This window comes from Neolamprologus brichardi, unplaced genomic scaffold, assembly GCF_056152115.1.
Source record: "Neolamprologus brichardi isolate AB-2024 unplaced genomic scaffold, ASM5615211v1 NODE_ptg000033l+_length_6344489_cov_1, whole genome shotgun sequence".
Classification (NCBI taxonomy): Eukaryota; Metazoa; Chordata; class Actinopteri; order Cichliformes; family Cichlidae; genus Neolamprologus; species Neolamprologus brichardi.
In genome coordinates this window covers 5,284,819-5,301,212 of record NW_028270137.1, presented here as the reverse complement: position 1 = coordinate 5,301,212, position 16,394 = coordinate 5,284,819, and positions in this window count along the sequence as shown.

The window sequence follows — 16,394 nt, the reverse complement described above, 5'->3', positions numbered from 1 at the left end:
TTAAGCAAATGCATAAATTAAAGCTATATTTTCTTGAATAGTCTTTTGAATGTAGGTTAGTCTTATGATTGTAAAGAGACCGTCAGCTTAGCTGCTTTGTAATTCTCTTGTTTGAATCCCTCAGCAGCACGCTTAAAAACTGTGAGGTTATGAATCTCTCCCTCTCTTTTGTTGTGTGTGTGTGTGTGTGTGTGTGTGTGTGTGTGTGTGTGTGTGTGTGTGTGTGTGTGTGTGTGACAGAGAGAAAGAGATAAATGGTGTTTAACAAATCAGATCACATCCAATACCACTTTGCAGGAATGGAGACCACAGAGGAAAGAAGGATCAAGAATGGTGAACGATGGAAAGCTCCATACTGTTCTCATGAAAATGTCTCAAAGAGAAAACTGACAGAGGTCATAAAACTGGTTTCACAAGGCGCAATGTTAGCCGGAGACAACAAACTGCTGGCAAATTTACCATAATGTGATATTAGCCACAATGTTTTTAATTAGATGACAGTTTAAAGCCAAGGATGGAACTTTCTTGACATCTCAACCAAAGGCCACCGGTGTGCTTGTCCCCTCTCTGCTCTCACTCATAAGCCCCTTTCAACAAACGTATGAAACCTGTGCAGTGCTAGGAAGGTAGCCTCAGAGTATGTCATTTCCTCGTTTTACTTTCAATCATGGTCATCGAGTCTCTGACAATAAGAAAATGTGTTTACATCATTTTTATAGATCCCATAAATAATTGTGACTATATTACAGAACAGCACTGTTCATAATAAGTGTAACGTAATGAAGGAGAAGGTTATGTTAACAAGAAGATTTGTAAAAGAAATCAGCAGTTACTTGTTTTAGACCAGGGGTCTCAAACTCGCTGCGTCCCACATCACCCCTACTTGTATATTGATGTGAAGAAATATAATGCAATTTGGCCCTTGAACTTTTTTTGTTAGAGAGGATTTGTTTGTTGTTGAGTGCAATGGTAAAATAAGTTCTTTAAAAAGCAAAAAATGATTTAATATGAAGACAATGTGAATAATATGTTGAGGGATTGGCTGTGTTAGTTGACATTAGACAATCTCAATAAACATGTAGGATGAACATCAAAATGTGGTCCAATCAAGTTTTTTTAGATAATATATGTTGTTGTTGTTTTGTGTGTGTTTGTTATCAATGTTAAAGTTAAGCTTAGTAAGCCATCAAGCACTGATTACTCGTAGAAGAGCACCAATAGGAGACAGAACTAATTAGAAGGTGTTATTATTCAGTCTGTACATCGAATAGAAGGCACTAACCACAAGGTGATCTTCAATGCATCTCTGTGTGAATGTGAACGGGGCGAGAAGACCCCCACTAACTGCATGTTTTTACACTGTGGGAGGAAGCTGGAGAGAACATGCAGACTCCACACAAAGACCCCGGCCTGATGGGGTTAGGGTCCTGAGCTTGATACCCCAAACTGAACGCAGGACAGAGGAAGGGATGGGTGATGTTCATGTGTGCCCAGGTGTATGATGTGGCTCTTTCAAAGCCTCCTTCACCCAGCTTATCCTGCTCTTCGTATTTTTCTTCAAAGTCCTCTACTAAGAGACAAAACAAATTGAATTTAACAGGTAAAGGACTTTACTCACCTAGATATTTACGCACACCCACAGCACGTGGTGTGGTAAAGGTCGGCCAAGATTTTGACCACATGTCAGAAACTGGATCAAAATTGGACTAAACTCACTTGAACTCTGACTTTGTCTGCACTTAGAACTATCACAAGACATTAAAACAAAACATCGGGCATTGATGACATCACAGGAATCTAACATTCTAATCTATGCAAACTGTCTCCATGGCTACATAATATCAAATTAAATCATAGCAAAGGAGTAAAAAGCAGGATCAGTCTTAGGGTGTATGTTACATGTTTGCCAGTTTGGATGAGTGAGTGCAATACTTCATCGGCCTGTGTTGTAGCAACCTGTTGAACCTGCTGAGAAACTTTTCTTTGTCCACTCTGCCCCAAACTTCACATGCTCCATAAAAGTCGAGGCCTAGAGACCTCTGCATAGTTATTAGCATTAGGTTATCAGTATCATCTGATATATATGACATTTACAGTACAGTACTCACACATGACATAGGAGGAATAAATATGAACTTTTTGACATAAATTTGATCATATGAAATTGGATTTTTTTAAAAATATGAAACTTTTTCCTTCCGTCATACTTCAGAAATATAATATATTAAGTTTTGAACATTTTAAAACATTTAAGTTTGCTCGTTGTATTTATAAGATCCTACATGGACGTGCTCCACAATCATTGGTCAGTCATGTTAAAATCCATTATCAGTGGAAAACAAACCTGATCCTCTACTAGAGGCGATTGTGCAATACCTTTTAGACATAACACTCAGCAAACAGTTATTATCAGTTAAAGTCAGTGAGATTTGGAGTGATACATGACACATGACGGAATAAGACACGCAGACTTAGCATGACGAACCGACGAGGAACACGTACACTGTAAATACATACAGAGGGAAAAGAGGACTAGAGATGAGACATGGACATAACTAAGCACAAACAGAACATGATGGCTGGGGGGAAAACACACGTGACAGAAGGAATGGGTCACAAGGGCAAAACATGTAAACGAGAGGAGGAGACGGGAGAAAAAGACATTACTGAAATACATGAAGGGCCAGGGCTGGGGCAGCCAACCAGTCACAGACAAACAGCCACATTTTTTACTGTATCACCGCAAAGAGCCACATCATACACCTGGGCACACATGAACATCACCCATCCCTTCCTCTGTCCTGCGTTCAGTTTAGGGTATCAAACTCAGGACCCTAACCCCATCAGGCCGGGGTCTTTGTGTGGAGTCTGCATGTTCTCTCCAGCTTCCTCACACAGTCTAAAGACATGCAGTCAGTGGGGGTCTTCTATTCAATTCAATTCAATTTTATTTATATAGCGCCAAATCACAACAAATGTCGCCTCAAGGCGCTTCATAGATACAGAGAAAAGCCCAACAATCATATGACCCCCTATGAGCAAGCACTTTGGCGACAGTGGGAAGGAAAAACTCCCTTTTAACAGGAAGAAACCTCCGGCAGAACCAGGCTCAGGGAGGGGCGGCCATCTGCTGCGACCGGTTGGGGTGAGAGAAGGAAGACAGGATAAAAGACATGCTGTGGAAGAGAGTCAGAGATTAATAACAGATACGATTCAATACAGAGAGGTCTGTTAATACATAGTGAGTGAGAAAGGTGACTGGAAAGGAAAAACTCAATGCATCATGGGAATCCCCCGGCAGCCTACATCTATTGCAGCATAACTAAGGGAGGATTCAGGGTCACCTGGTCCAGCCCTAACTATATGCTTTAGCAAAAAGGAACGTTTTAAGCCTAATCTTAAAAGTAGAGATAGTGTCTGTCTCCCGAATCCAAACTGGAAGCTGGTTCCACAGAAGAGGGGCCTGAAAACTGAAGGCTCTCCCTCCCATTCTACTTTTAAATACTCTAGGAACAACAAGTAGGCCTGCAGAGCGAGAGCGAAGTGCTCTAATAGGGTGATATGGTACTACAAGGTCATTAAGATAAGATGGGGCCTGATTATTTAAGACCTTGTATGTGAGGAGCAGGATTTTGAATTCAATTCTGGATTTAACAGGAAGCCAATGAAGGGAAGCCAAAACAGGAGAAATATGCTCTCTCTTTCTAGTCCCTGTCAGTACTCTTGCTGCAGCATTTTGGATTAACTGAAGGCTTTTCAGTGAGTTTTTTGGACATCCTGATAATAATGAATTGCAGTAGTCCAGCCTGGAAGTAATAAATGCATGAACTAGTTTTTCAGCGTCACTCTGAGACAGGATATTTCTAATTTTAGAGATGTTGCGCAAATGGAAGAACGCAGTCTTACATATTTGTTTAATATGTGCGTTGAAGGACATATCCTGGTCAAAAATGACTCCAAGGTTCCTCACAGTGTTACTGGAGGCCAAGGTAATGCCATCCAGAGTAAGAATCTGGTTAGATACCAAATTTCTAAGCTTTTCAGCGCCGAGTACAATGACCTCAGTTTTATCTGAGTTGAGAAGCAGAAAGTTAGTGGCCATCCAAGTTTTTATGTCTTTAAGACATTCCTGCAGTTTAACTAATTGGTGTGTGTTATCTGGCTTCATGGACAGATAGAGCTGGGTGTCATCTGCATAGCAGTGAAAATGTATGCTATGTCTTCTAATGATGCTGCCTAGGGGAAGCATGTATAATGTAAACAGAATTGGTCCTAGCACTGAACCCTGTGGAACTCCATAATTAACCTCAGTGTGTGAAGAGGACTCTCCATTTACATGCACAAATTGGAGTCTATTAGATAGATATGATACAAACCACTGCAGTGCAATACCTGTAATACCTACAGCATGTTCTAATCGCTCTAATAGAATATTATGGTCAACAGTATCGAATGCTGCACTAAGGTCAAGAAGGACAAGCACAGAGATGAGTCCACTGTCAGAGGCCATAAGAAGATCATTTGTAACCTTCACTAAAGCTGTTTCTGTGCTGTGATGAGCTCTGAAACCTGACTGAAACTCTTCAAATAAACCATTCCTCTGCAGATGATCTGTTAGCTGTTTGACAACTACTCTTTCAAGGATTTTTGATATGAAAGGAAGGTTGGAGATTGGCCTATAATTAGCTAAGACTGCTGGGTCTAGAGATGGCTTTTTGAGTAAAGGTTTAACTGCAGCCACCTTGAAGGCCTGTGGTACATAGCCGATTATTAGAGATAGGTTGATCATATATAAGATCGAAGAATTAATCAATGGCAGAACTTCTTTGAGCAGTTTTGTAGGAATGGGGTCTAAAAGACACGTTGATGGTTTGGAGGAAGTAATTATTGACGTTAACTCAGAAAGATCGATTGGAAAAAAAGAGTCTAACTTAACATCAATGGAACTACAAGTAGCTGTAGATAATATTACATCTGTGGGATGATTATTGGTAATTTTTTCTCTAATGATAAAAATTTTATTTGTGAAGAAGATCATGAAGTCATCACTTCTCGCCCCGTTCACATTCACACAGAGATGCATTGAAGATCACCTTGTGGTTAGTGCCTTCTATTCGATGTACAGACTGAATAATAACACCTTCTAATTAGTTCTGTCTCCTATTGGTGCTCTTCTACGAGTAATCAGTGCTTGATGGCTTACTAAGCTTAACGTTTTTCACAACATTGACAACAAACACACACAAAACAACAACAACATATACTAGAAAGTGCATTTCCTGAAGAAACTGCAGTGTGAATGCTTGAATCTGAATGTATGCACTGAAATGAATTAATTACTGAATATTAAGCTAAAAATGTTGAATGACCTGGAAAATATAGAGTTTTTAACCTGAAAACCAAAGTGCTGAACTGCTAAAAGCTGACATTTACACAGAAGAAGTTGGAAAATAGCTGAAAATGTTTTAAATGTAAATCAGAAAAACCTAAGAAATGAGAAAACACAATTTAGAGTAAGAAAACATCTGAATGAATATTAAAAGTTCCTATTCTTTGAATCACTGAATGACTAAAATGTGATCCCTCCACTTGGATCCACATAGTTTAAAAATTTTAAATGTCTGAGCTTTGAAAGACACAGTGTTGGAAAGAGAACAACGATGGCGACATTTTGAGGGTAAAATGATGGCTGTAGAGCAAACACTGTAGACACAGCAGCAGTTGAAAGAGAAGTGTTTAAGATGAATCTTGGCAGAGTGAGACAGAGCTCGTTAAGCAGGCAGGTATGAGCCTGGTTGCTATAGTGACTGCACCCAATGGCTCCATACACGCGACACAGACATGCGCCTCACTTTTGCTGCTTAAAATGAAGAGAAACGTCAGCCCGAAACAAATGAAAAGTACAAGTCGTATTGACAAAATCCTTTCACCGTGAGCGGCAGCAATGTCTAGTCTACCAAATTCTCAGTTTTCATGCCTGTGGAGTTTATTATATGGACGTGGTGACAGTGTAAAGACAGCCTGTACTTCAGATTTTCAAACGAACTTTCTGAGCCTTTTTAACATTAGAGTCTATGGAAGAGCTGGAGGGAGGAGGCTGTGCATTGGTGACATTTATGAAAGAACCATAACACCTATTACAATAATAAACACATTGGATGAAAGAGGACAGCGATGGCTACGTTTTGAGGGTAAAATGATGGCAGTAGAGAGAACATTGTGGACACAACAGCAGTTTTAAGAAAAGATTTTAAGATTAATCCCAACCCTCCTCTCACTCTAGCAGTTGAGCTGTCTCACTCTAGCGCCAACATTCCGTCCCATACACACCCATTATAAACTCTGAAATTGCTGAAAAAAAGGATGAAACTTAAACTGGAACTGAAGAAAAAGTATAATAGATATTGAAAAGATAAATACAAGTTTAATAGTTGAATGGCTTGTCTTCGTTTTAAAGTTTGAATGGTGACTCTACGTCAATGTATGTGGAAGTAGTTAGATTTGAAAAATGAGTAAGTTTAATGAAAATTTGAAGATTCTCCCATTCAAATACATGGGAAATTTTTGTTGAATAAAGTTGAATAAAATTAAAAATATAAATGCTAAAAATGAGAAAAATAGAAGCAGTCATGTCCAAAAGAAGAGGAATCTAACGGTGTTTGAATGGTTTTTCTAAGTTGAACGGTTTTGAAGGATCAATTAGTTCTGTCTCCTATTGGTGCTCTTCTACGAGTAATCAGTGCTTGATGGCTTACTAAGCTTAACTTTTTTCACAACATTGATAACAAACAGAAAACAACAACAACATATATTATCTAAAAAAAACTTGATTGGACCACATTTTGATGTTCATCCTACATGTTTATTGAGATTGTCTAATGTCTGCGACGGTATCTTCTCCCACGTCTGCGGACACCCGAGGCCTTGTGGGCTCTCCTGCGTCTGCGAACGGGGCGAGAAGAGCGTTTGCGTCTATACCTGTGTCGTGGCATTGTCCAAAACGGCGATACCTGCTCCACGTCACGAGTTCTATTTATTGACTCACCTGGCAACTTTAGTGATGTCACTGCTGATGTTGTCACTGTTGGTGTGACCTCATGACTCATTCATCCCATCTGAACTGTGGTGTAATTATGAGGTCACAGGGGGACGTGAATTTATTCACAAAGTTGAAAGAGAGTTTGGGTCATAACTCAAAGACACAATGATGCAGTCAAATCATTGGAATTAAATATCTGTAAATTACACGATTTAGAGGGGTCTGACATCACATCCAGTCTCTCTGTTGTGATGTCAAATATCAATGCCAGACTCGCTTCTCTTTGATATTTAATGGATCGGATTACATTTTTTATTTCTCGCCGATATCCGATCCAGTAATTTGGGTCAGTATCGGACCGATACCGATACGTAATATCGGATCGGTCCATCTCTAGTAACTACACAATAAATGTCAGGGTTTGCGTGTTGAGTTATGAATGGAGGACCCAAGATGCAGGCACTGCTGATGTGAGTGAGCTTTATTTATGGAGAGTGACATACAAACAAAGGCGAGGGAGGCGAGAAACAAAACTAGGAAAACCTAAACTGGGAAAGCTGAGAACCAGATAAGAAACCTGGACACGAGGGAATGGAGTTAAAACACGAAGGATGACAAGCAGGAAAAACAGCATGGAGGAACACAGACGGACCAGTAACGCACACAAGAGGACGAATGCTATAAATTAGTGATGGCCCGCTTGAAGCTGACGCTCCGGCGCGTGTCAAAAACACCAACACACCGCTTCAGAAGCACTCTGTCGATGCTCGATTCGTTTGGCCACAGTCACGTGATCAGTGACGTCCAATTGTGAATTGTGAATTGTGAATTCCACTCTGCAGAGTGGGCAATCATAATGAAGCAGTTCAGTTTTTCTGTAGATTCAAGCTGCTCTTCATATTTTTGACCAGCAGATGTCACCACAGAGGACTGTGTTAAAAAGCTTCCAGTAATGAATCGTTTTTCAACACAAGCTTCAGAAAGCTTTGTTTGGCCATCACTACTATAAATACACACAGAGGGAAACGAGGAAACACAGGAGGGGGACACAGCTGAGCCTAATGAATCTGACGAGATGGGTCATTCATGTACTGTACATGATGCGGGTAGATGCTGTACGTTTATGGGCTGCAGGAGAGACACAGATTTGTGCAGCTGAGGTTGTTTGGGGTGCCTGCGTGTTCGCCTGCTGGGCCTGAGCGAGCCTCTCCACATCTGTGGCCCGGCGGTCTCTTCTCTTGCTGAGGATCTTAACGTAGTTTGCTGGGACGAGCCGGTGGTCTCACCGTCCACGCTGGCCAGGAGCCAGCCACGCACACGGGGCTGTAGCTCTAAACACGAGGGAGATAGTTGTAAACATGGGGCACGCTCACATAAAAGAAGAGCCCTCATCTGTTATTTCTAAGATAAGGAAAACAAAAATAGAAGGTTTTGGGTCAAAGCACTCAGAATCAAATGTCCCGCAGCCAGTAAAAAGCTCATCACCTTTAGGAGCGAGGTTGAGCATCTCTCCAGCTTGCATAGAAAGCTCCTCCTGAGAAGCAGCTGTAAAGTCATATTCTCCTCTGGCCACCACGTGGTCGTCCTCCTCGCTCGCCCAGTTAGTGTCTAAACCAAGCAAGGAAACTGAATGAAAGACATTCATCATTTTAACTGGTCTTAACCAAAAACAAGTCCTTCTGCTTTTCCTTACACTTGTAAAGTAACTAATGGCATATGGAGCTATGGTACCCAATTTATTTGCCACTGAGTTACACAAAGGCACATATGATGTCATACAAGCAGACTCATCTTTACACGTGTACTGCAGCCCTGAACATTACCAGCTTCAGATTCTATTATCAAACTTTGCAACAGCAACCTTAATTACTTTGAACTCAAAACAATTAGCACCTGCAGCCACTGTCCTGTGTTGAGTACACCTCTCAAAACAACTAAATGTACTTTAATGTGTTTGGATTTCTTTGGGGCGGTCCACTACTGTAAAGAGCGGTGAGGCAGCCCGCTCCTGATTTATCCTGCTTTCTTTCCCGCACCTGGAGGGCGTCGCCACCTCCTCATGAGGGCTGGCTAGTTTTTGGGAGTGTGTGTATGTGTCTGTACAACTGTGCTTATTGTTTTGTGTATTCCAAACTGATTCGTGTCCTCATCTCTGCAGTGCTGCCGTCTCCTGCATCCCGGCATGTTTCTAAGGTACGTTTTCTCCTTTTTTATGTTGTTCTTGTGGTTTTTGCACTCACATGAGGTCTGAAATTTGGGCTATTTAACAGGATTATGACATCACATATATTTAGAATTTTACCACCAATTTGATCCTTTGATCCTTGAATCCATAAATAGGGGTGAGAAGCGATGACTTTTAGTCCATTAATCACAGCATTTATGTTCACAGAATTGAAACGTTCGCCAGAGAAGTATTTTGAAACATCTGGATCCTTTTCGGAGTAACTGCTTACAGATTCCAACATGTCTCAGAGAAAACAACCCTACAGATTTTTAAGATAAGTTTTCTTTCTTTTTTCTGTTTTTCTGCGATTCAGAGTATTATAACTGCTTAATGCGTGTCAGAGTATGTCAACTGCTCAGTGCATAATGCATAATTTAATGTATCACTGAAATTTTACAGTGATTGTTGGCTGTAGAAGACATCAACAATACAGCAATAATGAGCACTTACTATATTCAGAATTCAAATAAGTGCTTGTGTTTCAATTTATTTATCAATTTCAATTTTATTTATATAGCGCCAAATCACAACAAAAGTTGCCTCAAGGCGCTTCATAGATACAGAGAAAAACCCAACAATCATATGACCCCCTATGAGCAAGCACTTTGGCGACAGTGGGAAGGAAAAACTCCCTTTTAACAGGAAGAAACCTCCGGCAGAACCAGGCTCAGGGAGGGGCGGGGCCATCTGCTGCCACCGGTTGGGGTGAGAGAAGGAAGACAGGATAAAAGACATGCTGTGGAAGAGAGACAGAGGTTAATAACATATATGATTCAATGCAGAGAAGTCTATTAATACATAGTGAGCGAGAAAGGTGACTGGAAAGGAAAAAGGAAAAACTCAATGCATCATGGGAATCCCCCGGCAGCCTACATCTATTGCAGCATAACTAAGGGAGGATTCAGGGTCACCTGGTCCAGCCCTAACTATATGCTTTAGCAAAAAGGAAAGTTTTAAGCCTAATCTTAAAAGTAGAGATAGTGTCTGTCTCCCGAATCCAAACTGGAAGCTGGTTCCACAGAAGAGGGGCCTGAAAACTGAAGGCTCTCCCTCCCATTCTACTTTTAAATACTCTAGGAACAACAAGTAGGCCTGCAGAGCGAGAGCGAAGTGCTCTAATAGGGTGATATGGTACTACAAGGTCATTAAGATAAGATGGGGCCTGATTATTTAAGACCTTGTATGTGAGGAGCAGGATTTTGAATTCAATTCTGGATTTAACAGGAAGCCAATGAAGGGAAGCCAAAACAGGAGAAATATGCTCTCTCTTTCTAGTCCCTGTCAGTACTCTTGCTGCAGCATTTTGGATTAGCTGAAGGCTTTTCAGTGAGTTTTTTGGACATCCTGATAATAATGAATTGCAGTAGTCCAGCCTGGAAGTAATAAATGCATGAACTAGTTTTTCAGCGTCACTCTGAGACAGGATATTTCTAATTTTAGAGATGTTGCGCAAATGGAAGAACGCAGTCTTACATATTTGTTATATATCTGCGTTGAAGGACATATCCTGGTCAAAAATGACTCCAAGGTTCCTCACAGTGTTACTGGAGGCCAAGGTAATGCCATCCAGAGTAAGAATCTGGTTAGATACCATATTTCTAAGCTTTTCAGCGCCGAGTACAATAACCTCAGTTTTATCTGAATTGATAAGCAGAAAGTTAGCGGCCATCCAGGTCTTTATGTCTTTAAGACATTCCTGCAGTTTAACTAATTTGTGTTTGTTATCTGGCTTTATGGACAGATAGAGCTGGGTGTCATCTGCATAGCAGTGAAAATGTATGCTATGTCTTCCAATGATGCTGCCTAAGGGAAGCATGTATAATGTAAACAGAATTGGTCCTAGCACTGAACCCTGTGGAACTCCATAATTAACCTCAGTGTGTGAAGAGGACTCTCCATTTACATGCACAAATTGGAGTCTATTAGATAGATATGATACAAACCACTGCAGTGCAGTACCTGTAATACCCACAGCATGTTCTAATCGCTCTAAAAGGATATTATGGTCAACAGTATCGAATGCTGCACTAAGGTCTACTAGGACAAGCACAGAGATGAGTCCACTGTCAGAGGCCATAAGAAGATCATTTGTAACCTTTACTAAAGCTGTTTCTGTGCTGTGATGAGCTCTGAAACCTGACTGAAACTCTTCAAATAAGCCATTCCTCTGCAGATGGTCTGTTAGCTGTTTGACAACTACTCTTTCAAGGATTTTTGATATGAAAGGAAGGTTGGAGATTGGCCTATAATTAGCTAAGACTGCTGGGTCTAGAGATGGCTTTTTGAGTAAAGGTTTAACTGCAGCCACCTTGAAGGCCTGTGGTACATAGCCGATTATTAGAGATAGGTTGATCATATATAAGATCGAAGAATTAATCAATGGCAGGACTTCTTTGAGCAGTTTTGTAGGAATGGGGTCTAAAAGACACGTTGATGGTTCGGAGGAAGTAATTATTGAAGTTAACTCAGAAAGATCAATTGGAGAAAAAGAGTCTAACTTAACATCAATGGTACTAAGAGTAGCTGTAGATAATATTACATCTGTGGGATGATTATTGGTCATTTTTTCTCTAATGATAAAAATTTTATTTGTGAAGAAGTTCATGAAGTCATTACTAGTTAACGTTAAAGGGATGGTTGGCTCAAAAGAGCTCTGACTTTTTGTCAGCCTGGCTACAGTGCTGAAGAGAAACCTGGGGTTGTTCTTATTTTCTTCAATCAGTGACGAATAGTAAGATGTTCTGGCTTTGCGGAGGGCTTTCTTATAAAGCAACAAACTATTTCTCCAGGCTAAATGATGATCCTCTAAATTTGTGACACGCCATTTCCTCTCCAGATTACGAGTCATCTGCTTTAGGGTACGTGTTTGAGAATTATACCACGGAGTCAGGTACTTCTGATTAGAGACCTTAGTTTTCACTGGAGCTACAGTATCCAGAGTCGTACGTAGTGAGGAGGTGAAATTATTAACCAGATAATCGACCTCTGTTGGGGTAGCGTTCAGATAGCTACTCTGCTCTGTGTTGGTACAGGGCATTGACGATGATAACAGTGGGTGGATTATATTCTTAAACTTAGTTACAGCGCTTTCAGAAAGACATCTACTTTGATAAAGTCTACTCTCCACTGCTGTGTAATCAATTATTGTAAATGTAAATGTTATCAGGAAATGATCAGACAGGAGAGGGTTTTCAGGAAACACTGTTAAATGTTCAGTTTCTATGCCATATGTTAAAACAAGATCTAGAGTGTGATTAAAGTGGTGGGTGGATTTTTTTACAGTTTAAGAGAAACCAATTGAGTCTAATAACAGGTTAAATGCCATGTTGAGGCTGTCATTTTTAGCATCTACATGGATGTTAAAATCACCCACAATAATTATTTTATCTGAGCTCACAACTAAATTAGATATAAAGTCTGAGAAATCAGACAGAAACTCTGTGTAAGGCCCAGGTGGACGATAGATGATAACAAGTAAGACTAGTTTCTGAGTTAACAGCTCCCACCCCATACAGGCCACCCTGACAACACTAACACACTGTTTTCCCTCCAGTGATAGGCTGCTGCACCCACAGTGTGCAAAGGGGAGATTTTGGAGGCCTTTCCCTCCAGCTGCTGTCAGCCTGTACACTGCACAACAGCAGTGAATGTACACCACATATGCACAAACTGGGGTCTTTACATATATCAGTGTGCAATACCTGTTAATACCTATTAACACCCAACAACTGCACTATGAAATGTTTCATTCTTCTCCTAATAGTAATCTGTATTATTGCATCACATATATAGCGAACAGTTAGATTTGCTCACCCGGTGGCTGGGAGAAGAGTCGTCTAAGCATGCCAAACGTATACGCTCTGTCCATCTCAACAATCCAGCAGAGGGCCTACGTCGAGTTTGGACACGGCTACAAGAATGTTATGGCACTCTAGAGGCTATTGAGAAGTCGCTCCTTGACAGACTTGAACGCTTTCCTAGAGTGTCAAACAAAGACCCACAGAATCTCAGAGAACTTGGCAACCTACTTTCTGAAATTGATTCAGCCAAACCAGACGGCTCTTTACCTGGGCTAGTGTATTTGGACACATCACATGGCATTGCCCCAATAGTTGATAAGTTGCCAACAAATCTTCAACACAGGTGGATGTCAGAGGGGACTAAATACAAGCAGAGACATTATGTATATTTCCCTCCATTCTCATTCTTCTGTCGCTTTATACAAGATGAAGCGAAAATGAGAAATGACCCTGGTTTTAAGTCTACTGTATCAGGTCCCACATCCTATCCAATAACTCACGACAACCACTATACCAGATTTGTCAAGTCAAGACCGCCTGTTGCCATCCACAAAACAGAGGTAAACAAAACTCACAAACCAAGCTTAGGCAGCACAAGTGAGTTCACAAACAAACTGTGTCCCATCCACAAGAAATCGCACCCGTTAAGTAAGTGTAGAGGTTTCAGTGAAAAGACACTAGATGAGCGTAAGGCATACCTCAGAGAACACAGCATCTGTTTTAGGTGCTGCGATTCCTCAGCTCACCAAGCTAAAGACTGTAAGGAAGAGATTACTTGCCTAGAGTGCAACAGCAACAAACACGTTGCAGCGCTGCATGCAGGTCCAGCTCCATGGACACAAAACACAAAAGCTCAAAACATTGCCCCAGACCAGGACAGGGAGGAGCATGGTGGTGAGAGTAGCCTAGACTTGGAGACTAGCTCAGCATGCACTCAAGTTTGTGGGGACTTATGTGGGGGGTGTTCCTGCTCAAAAATATGTCAAGCCTACATTTATCCAAAGGGGCATCCAGACAAAAAAGTCAAGGTTTACGCTATCATAGATGACCAGAGCAATAGGTCATTAGCGAAGTCACAAATGGCCGCTTAGCTGAGAACCTCAGTCCGTTGATGGCCAGTTCAGCTCTCCTCCGCCTTCTTTGCTCGAGTGTGACTCACTCCCAGACAACAAGAATGAAATCCCAATGCAAGAGATTGCTCTAGCCCATCCGCACCTCAAACACCTAGCAGATCATATGCAGCCCCTAGACCCTGAGGCCAAGATTATGTTGCTGTTAGGCCGAGACATAATACAAGTGCACAAAGTGTATGAACGAGTGAATGGACCAGTCAAAGCTCCATTTGCCCAGAGACTTGCACTTGGGTGGGTTATTGTAGGTGATGTATTCTTAGGAGGAGCCCATAAGCCAGCCATCATAGGCACATACAGAACGAGTGTTCTAGAGAACGGGCGTCAAAGTCTCCTAACACCCTGTCAGAACAGCTTTCATGTCAAAGAGCAGTCACACAACAAATCCTGGGACACTCGCAGTTCATGTCAAATAGGGACACACATATTCCAGCAAAGTGAAAAGGACGAAGAGCTAGCCCCTTCCCTTGAGGACCAAGTCTTTCTGGAAATAATGGAAAGAGACTTTTACCAAGACGATGCAAATAGCTGGACAGCTCCACTTCCTTTCCGTACACCGACGACCCGCCTCCCAAACAACAGACACCAAGCACTAAGTCGCTTAGAGTCGCTGCGCCGCACATTAAACAAACGCCCTGAGATGGAGAGACACTTTATGGATTTTATGCAGGGTTTGTTTGACAGAGATCACGCAGAACCATTCTGGATTGGACTGAGTGAGTCGCAGACTGAGTAGAAGAGGACGGTGTGTGTGCCTGCCATGGACATTGCCTCACCTCCCTGGGATGTTTAAGAGTTTAGTGTTTAGTATTTCCAGTTCGGGAGCTGGAGGGCCCGGATCGATTCCCCAATGTGACAGCACTTTCAATTATTCTTAATTCATTTTCTAATCACATATTGTCAACACGTGATAATGTTGGCCTGTCCTGTATTAGGCATTCAGGATTTTCTTTGATGGCTATTTAGCTCTTATGGCATGAACTTGCTCAGTGCATTAAATAAGTGCATAAATAAGATGTTAAAATCATCATCATGTCATCATATCAAACATGATAGATTTGGGGGGAGTTTGTTTGGCACATGCTGACTGCATTCTAATTATAACCAGAACAGGAGGCGAGAGCAGAGAACAAGAGTGCAGCAGTTTGGTGAAAGGAACAGGAAAGGTGAAGAAGAGGTGAGCATCCAAAAGACGAGCAAGAGGACAGTTTCAAAGGAGACATTATGGCACAATAAAAACTGTAAGAGCAGAGATTCGTTCATATCTTTCGTATTTTTTCTTTAGCTTTTACTCCCGCTGCTTGCAATAAATCAAATATAAAGAACAAAGAAGAACAACTCAAATTCCATTGATTGTTTAGTTCAGTGTTACTCTGTGATTGTTTGACATTTCATGTAAATGTGACTATAAAATATAGTCAATAATATTAAAAAGGTGCTGTTACTGAGTGATGCGGATGCTGCAGGCGGTGATGCTGCAGGCGGTGATGCTGCAGGCGGTGATGCTGCAGGCGGTGATGCTGCAGGCGGTGATGCTGCAGGCGGTGGCTGAACGGACCTCCCTGGACCGTCAGCAGACAAGACTTGATGCTGGCTAGGTTCTCCCGAACCCCCAGCTGACGAGGCGTGGTGCTGGACGGGCTCCTCGGGCCCTCCAGCCGACATAGCAGGAAGCTGGCTGGGTTCTCCTGAACCCCCAGCCAATGTGACTTGAGGCTGGACAGGCTCCTCGGGCCCTCCAGCTGGAGCAGATGCAGGGCCAGAGGCAAGTGGGACCCCTGGCTGCATAGGTAGCTGAATTGGTGCTTGCACTAATTGCTGAGTTACCGGCTGGGCAGTTGACTGAAACAGAAGTTGTAGTGGTGGTTGTGATGATGGTTGTGCTGGTGGTAGTGATGGTTGGAGCTTGCAACAGAGCTGGTAACCGACTCTCAGCATCTCTTCTCCTGGGAACAGGGATGGGTACTGGGTCTGGCCGAAAACCAGCCATCCCCACCTGAACAACAGATACAGGTCCAGGGAAGAGCTGTGTTCTGGCTGCCTTTACCCTGGGGGCCGGTGTGGGTGCAGGAGCTAACTGGACCGCCGCTGCTCCCACCCGAGGAACTGAAACGGGTGCAGGAGTGAGCAGGGTCTCAGTTGCCCTCACACGGGGAACCAGAACAGGCACAGGCAACGACCGGCGACCGGCGCCATCC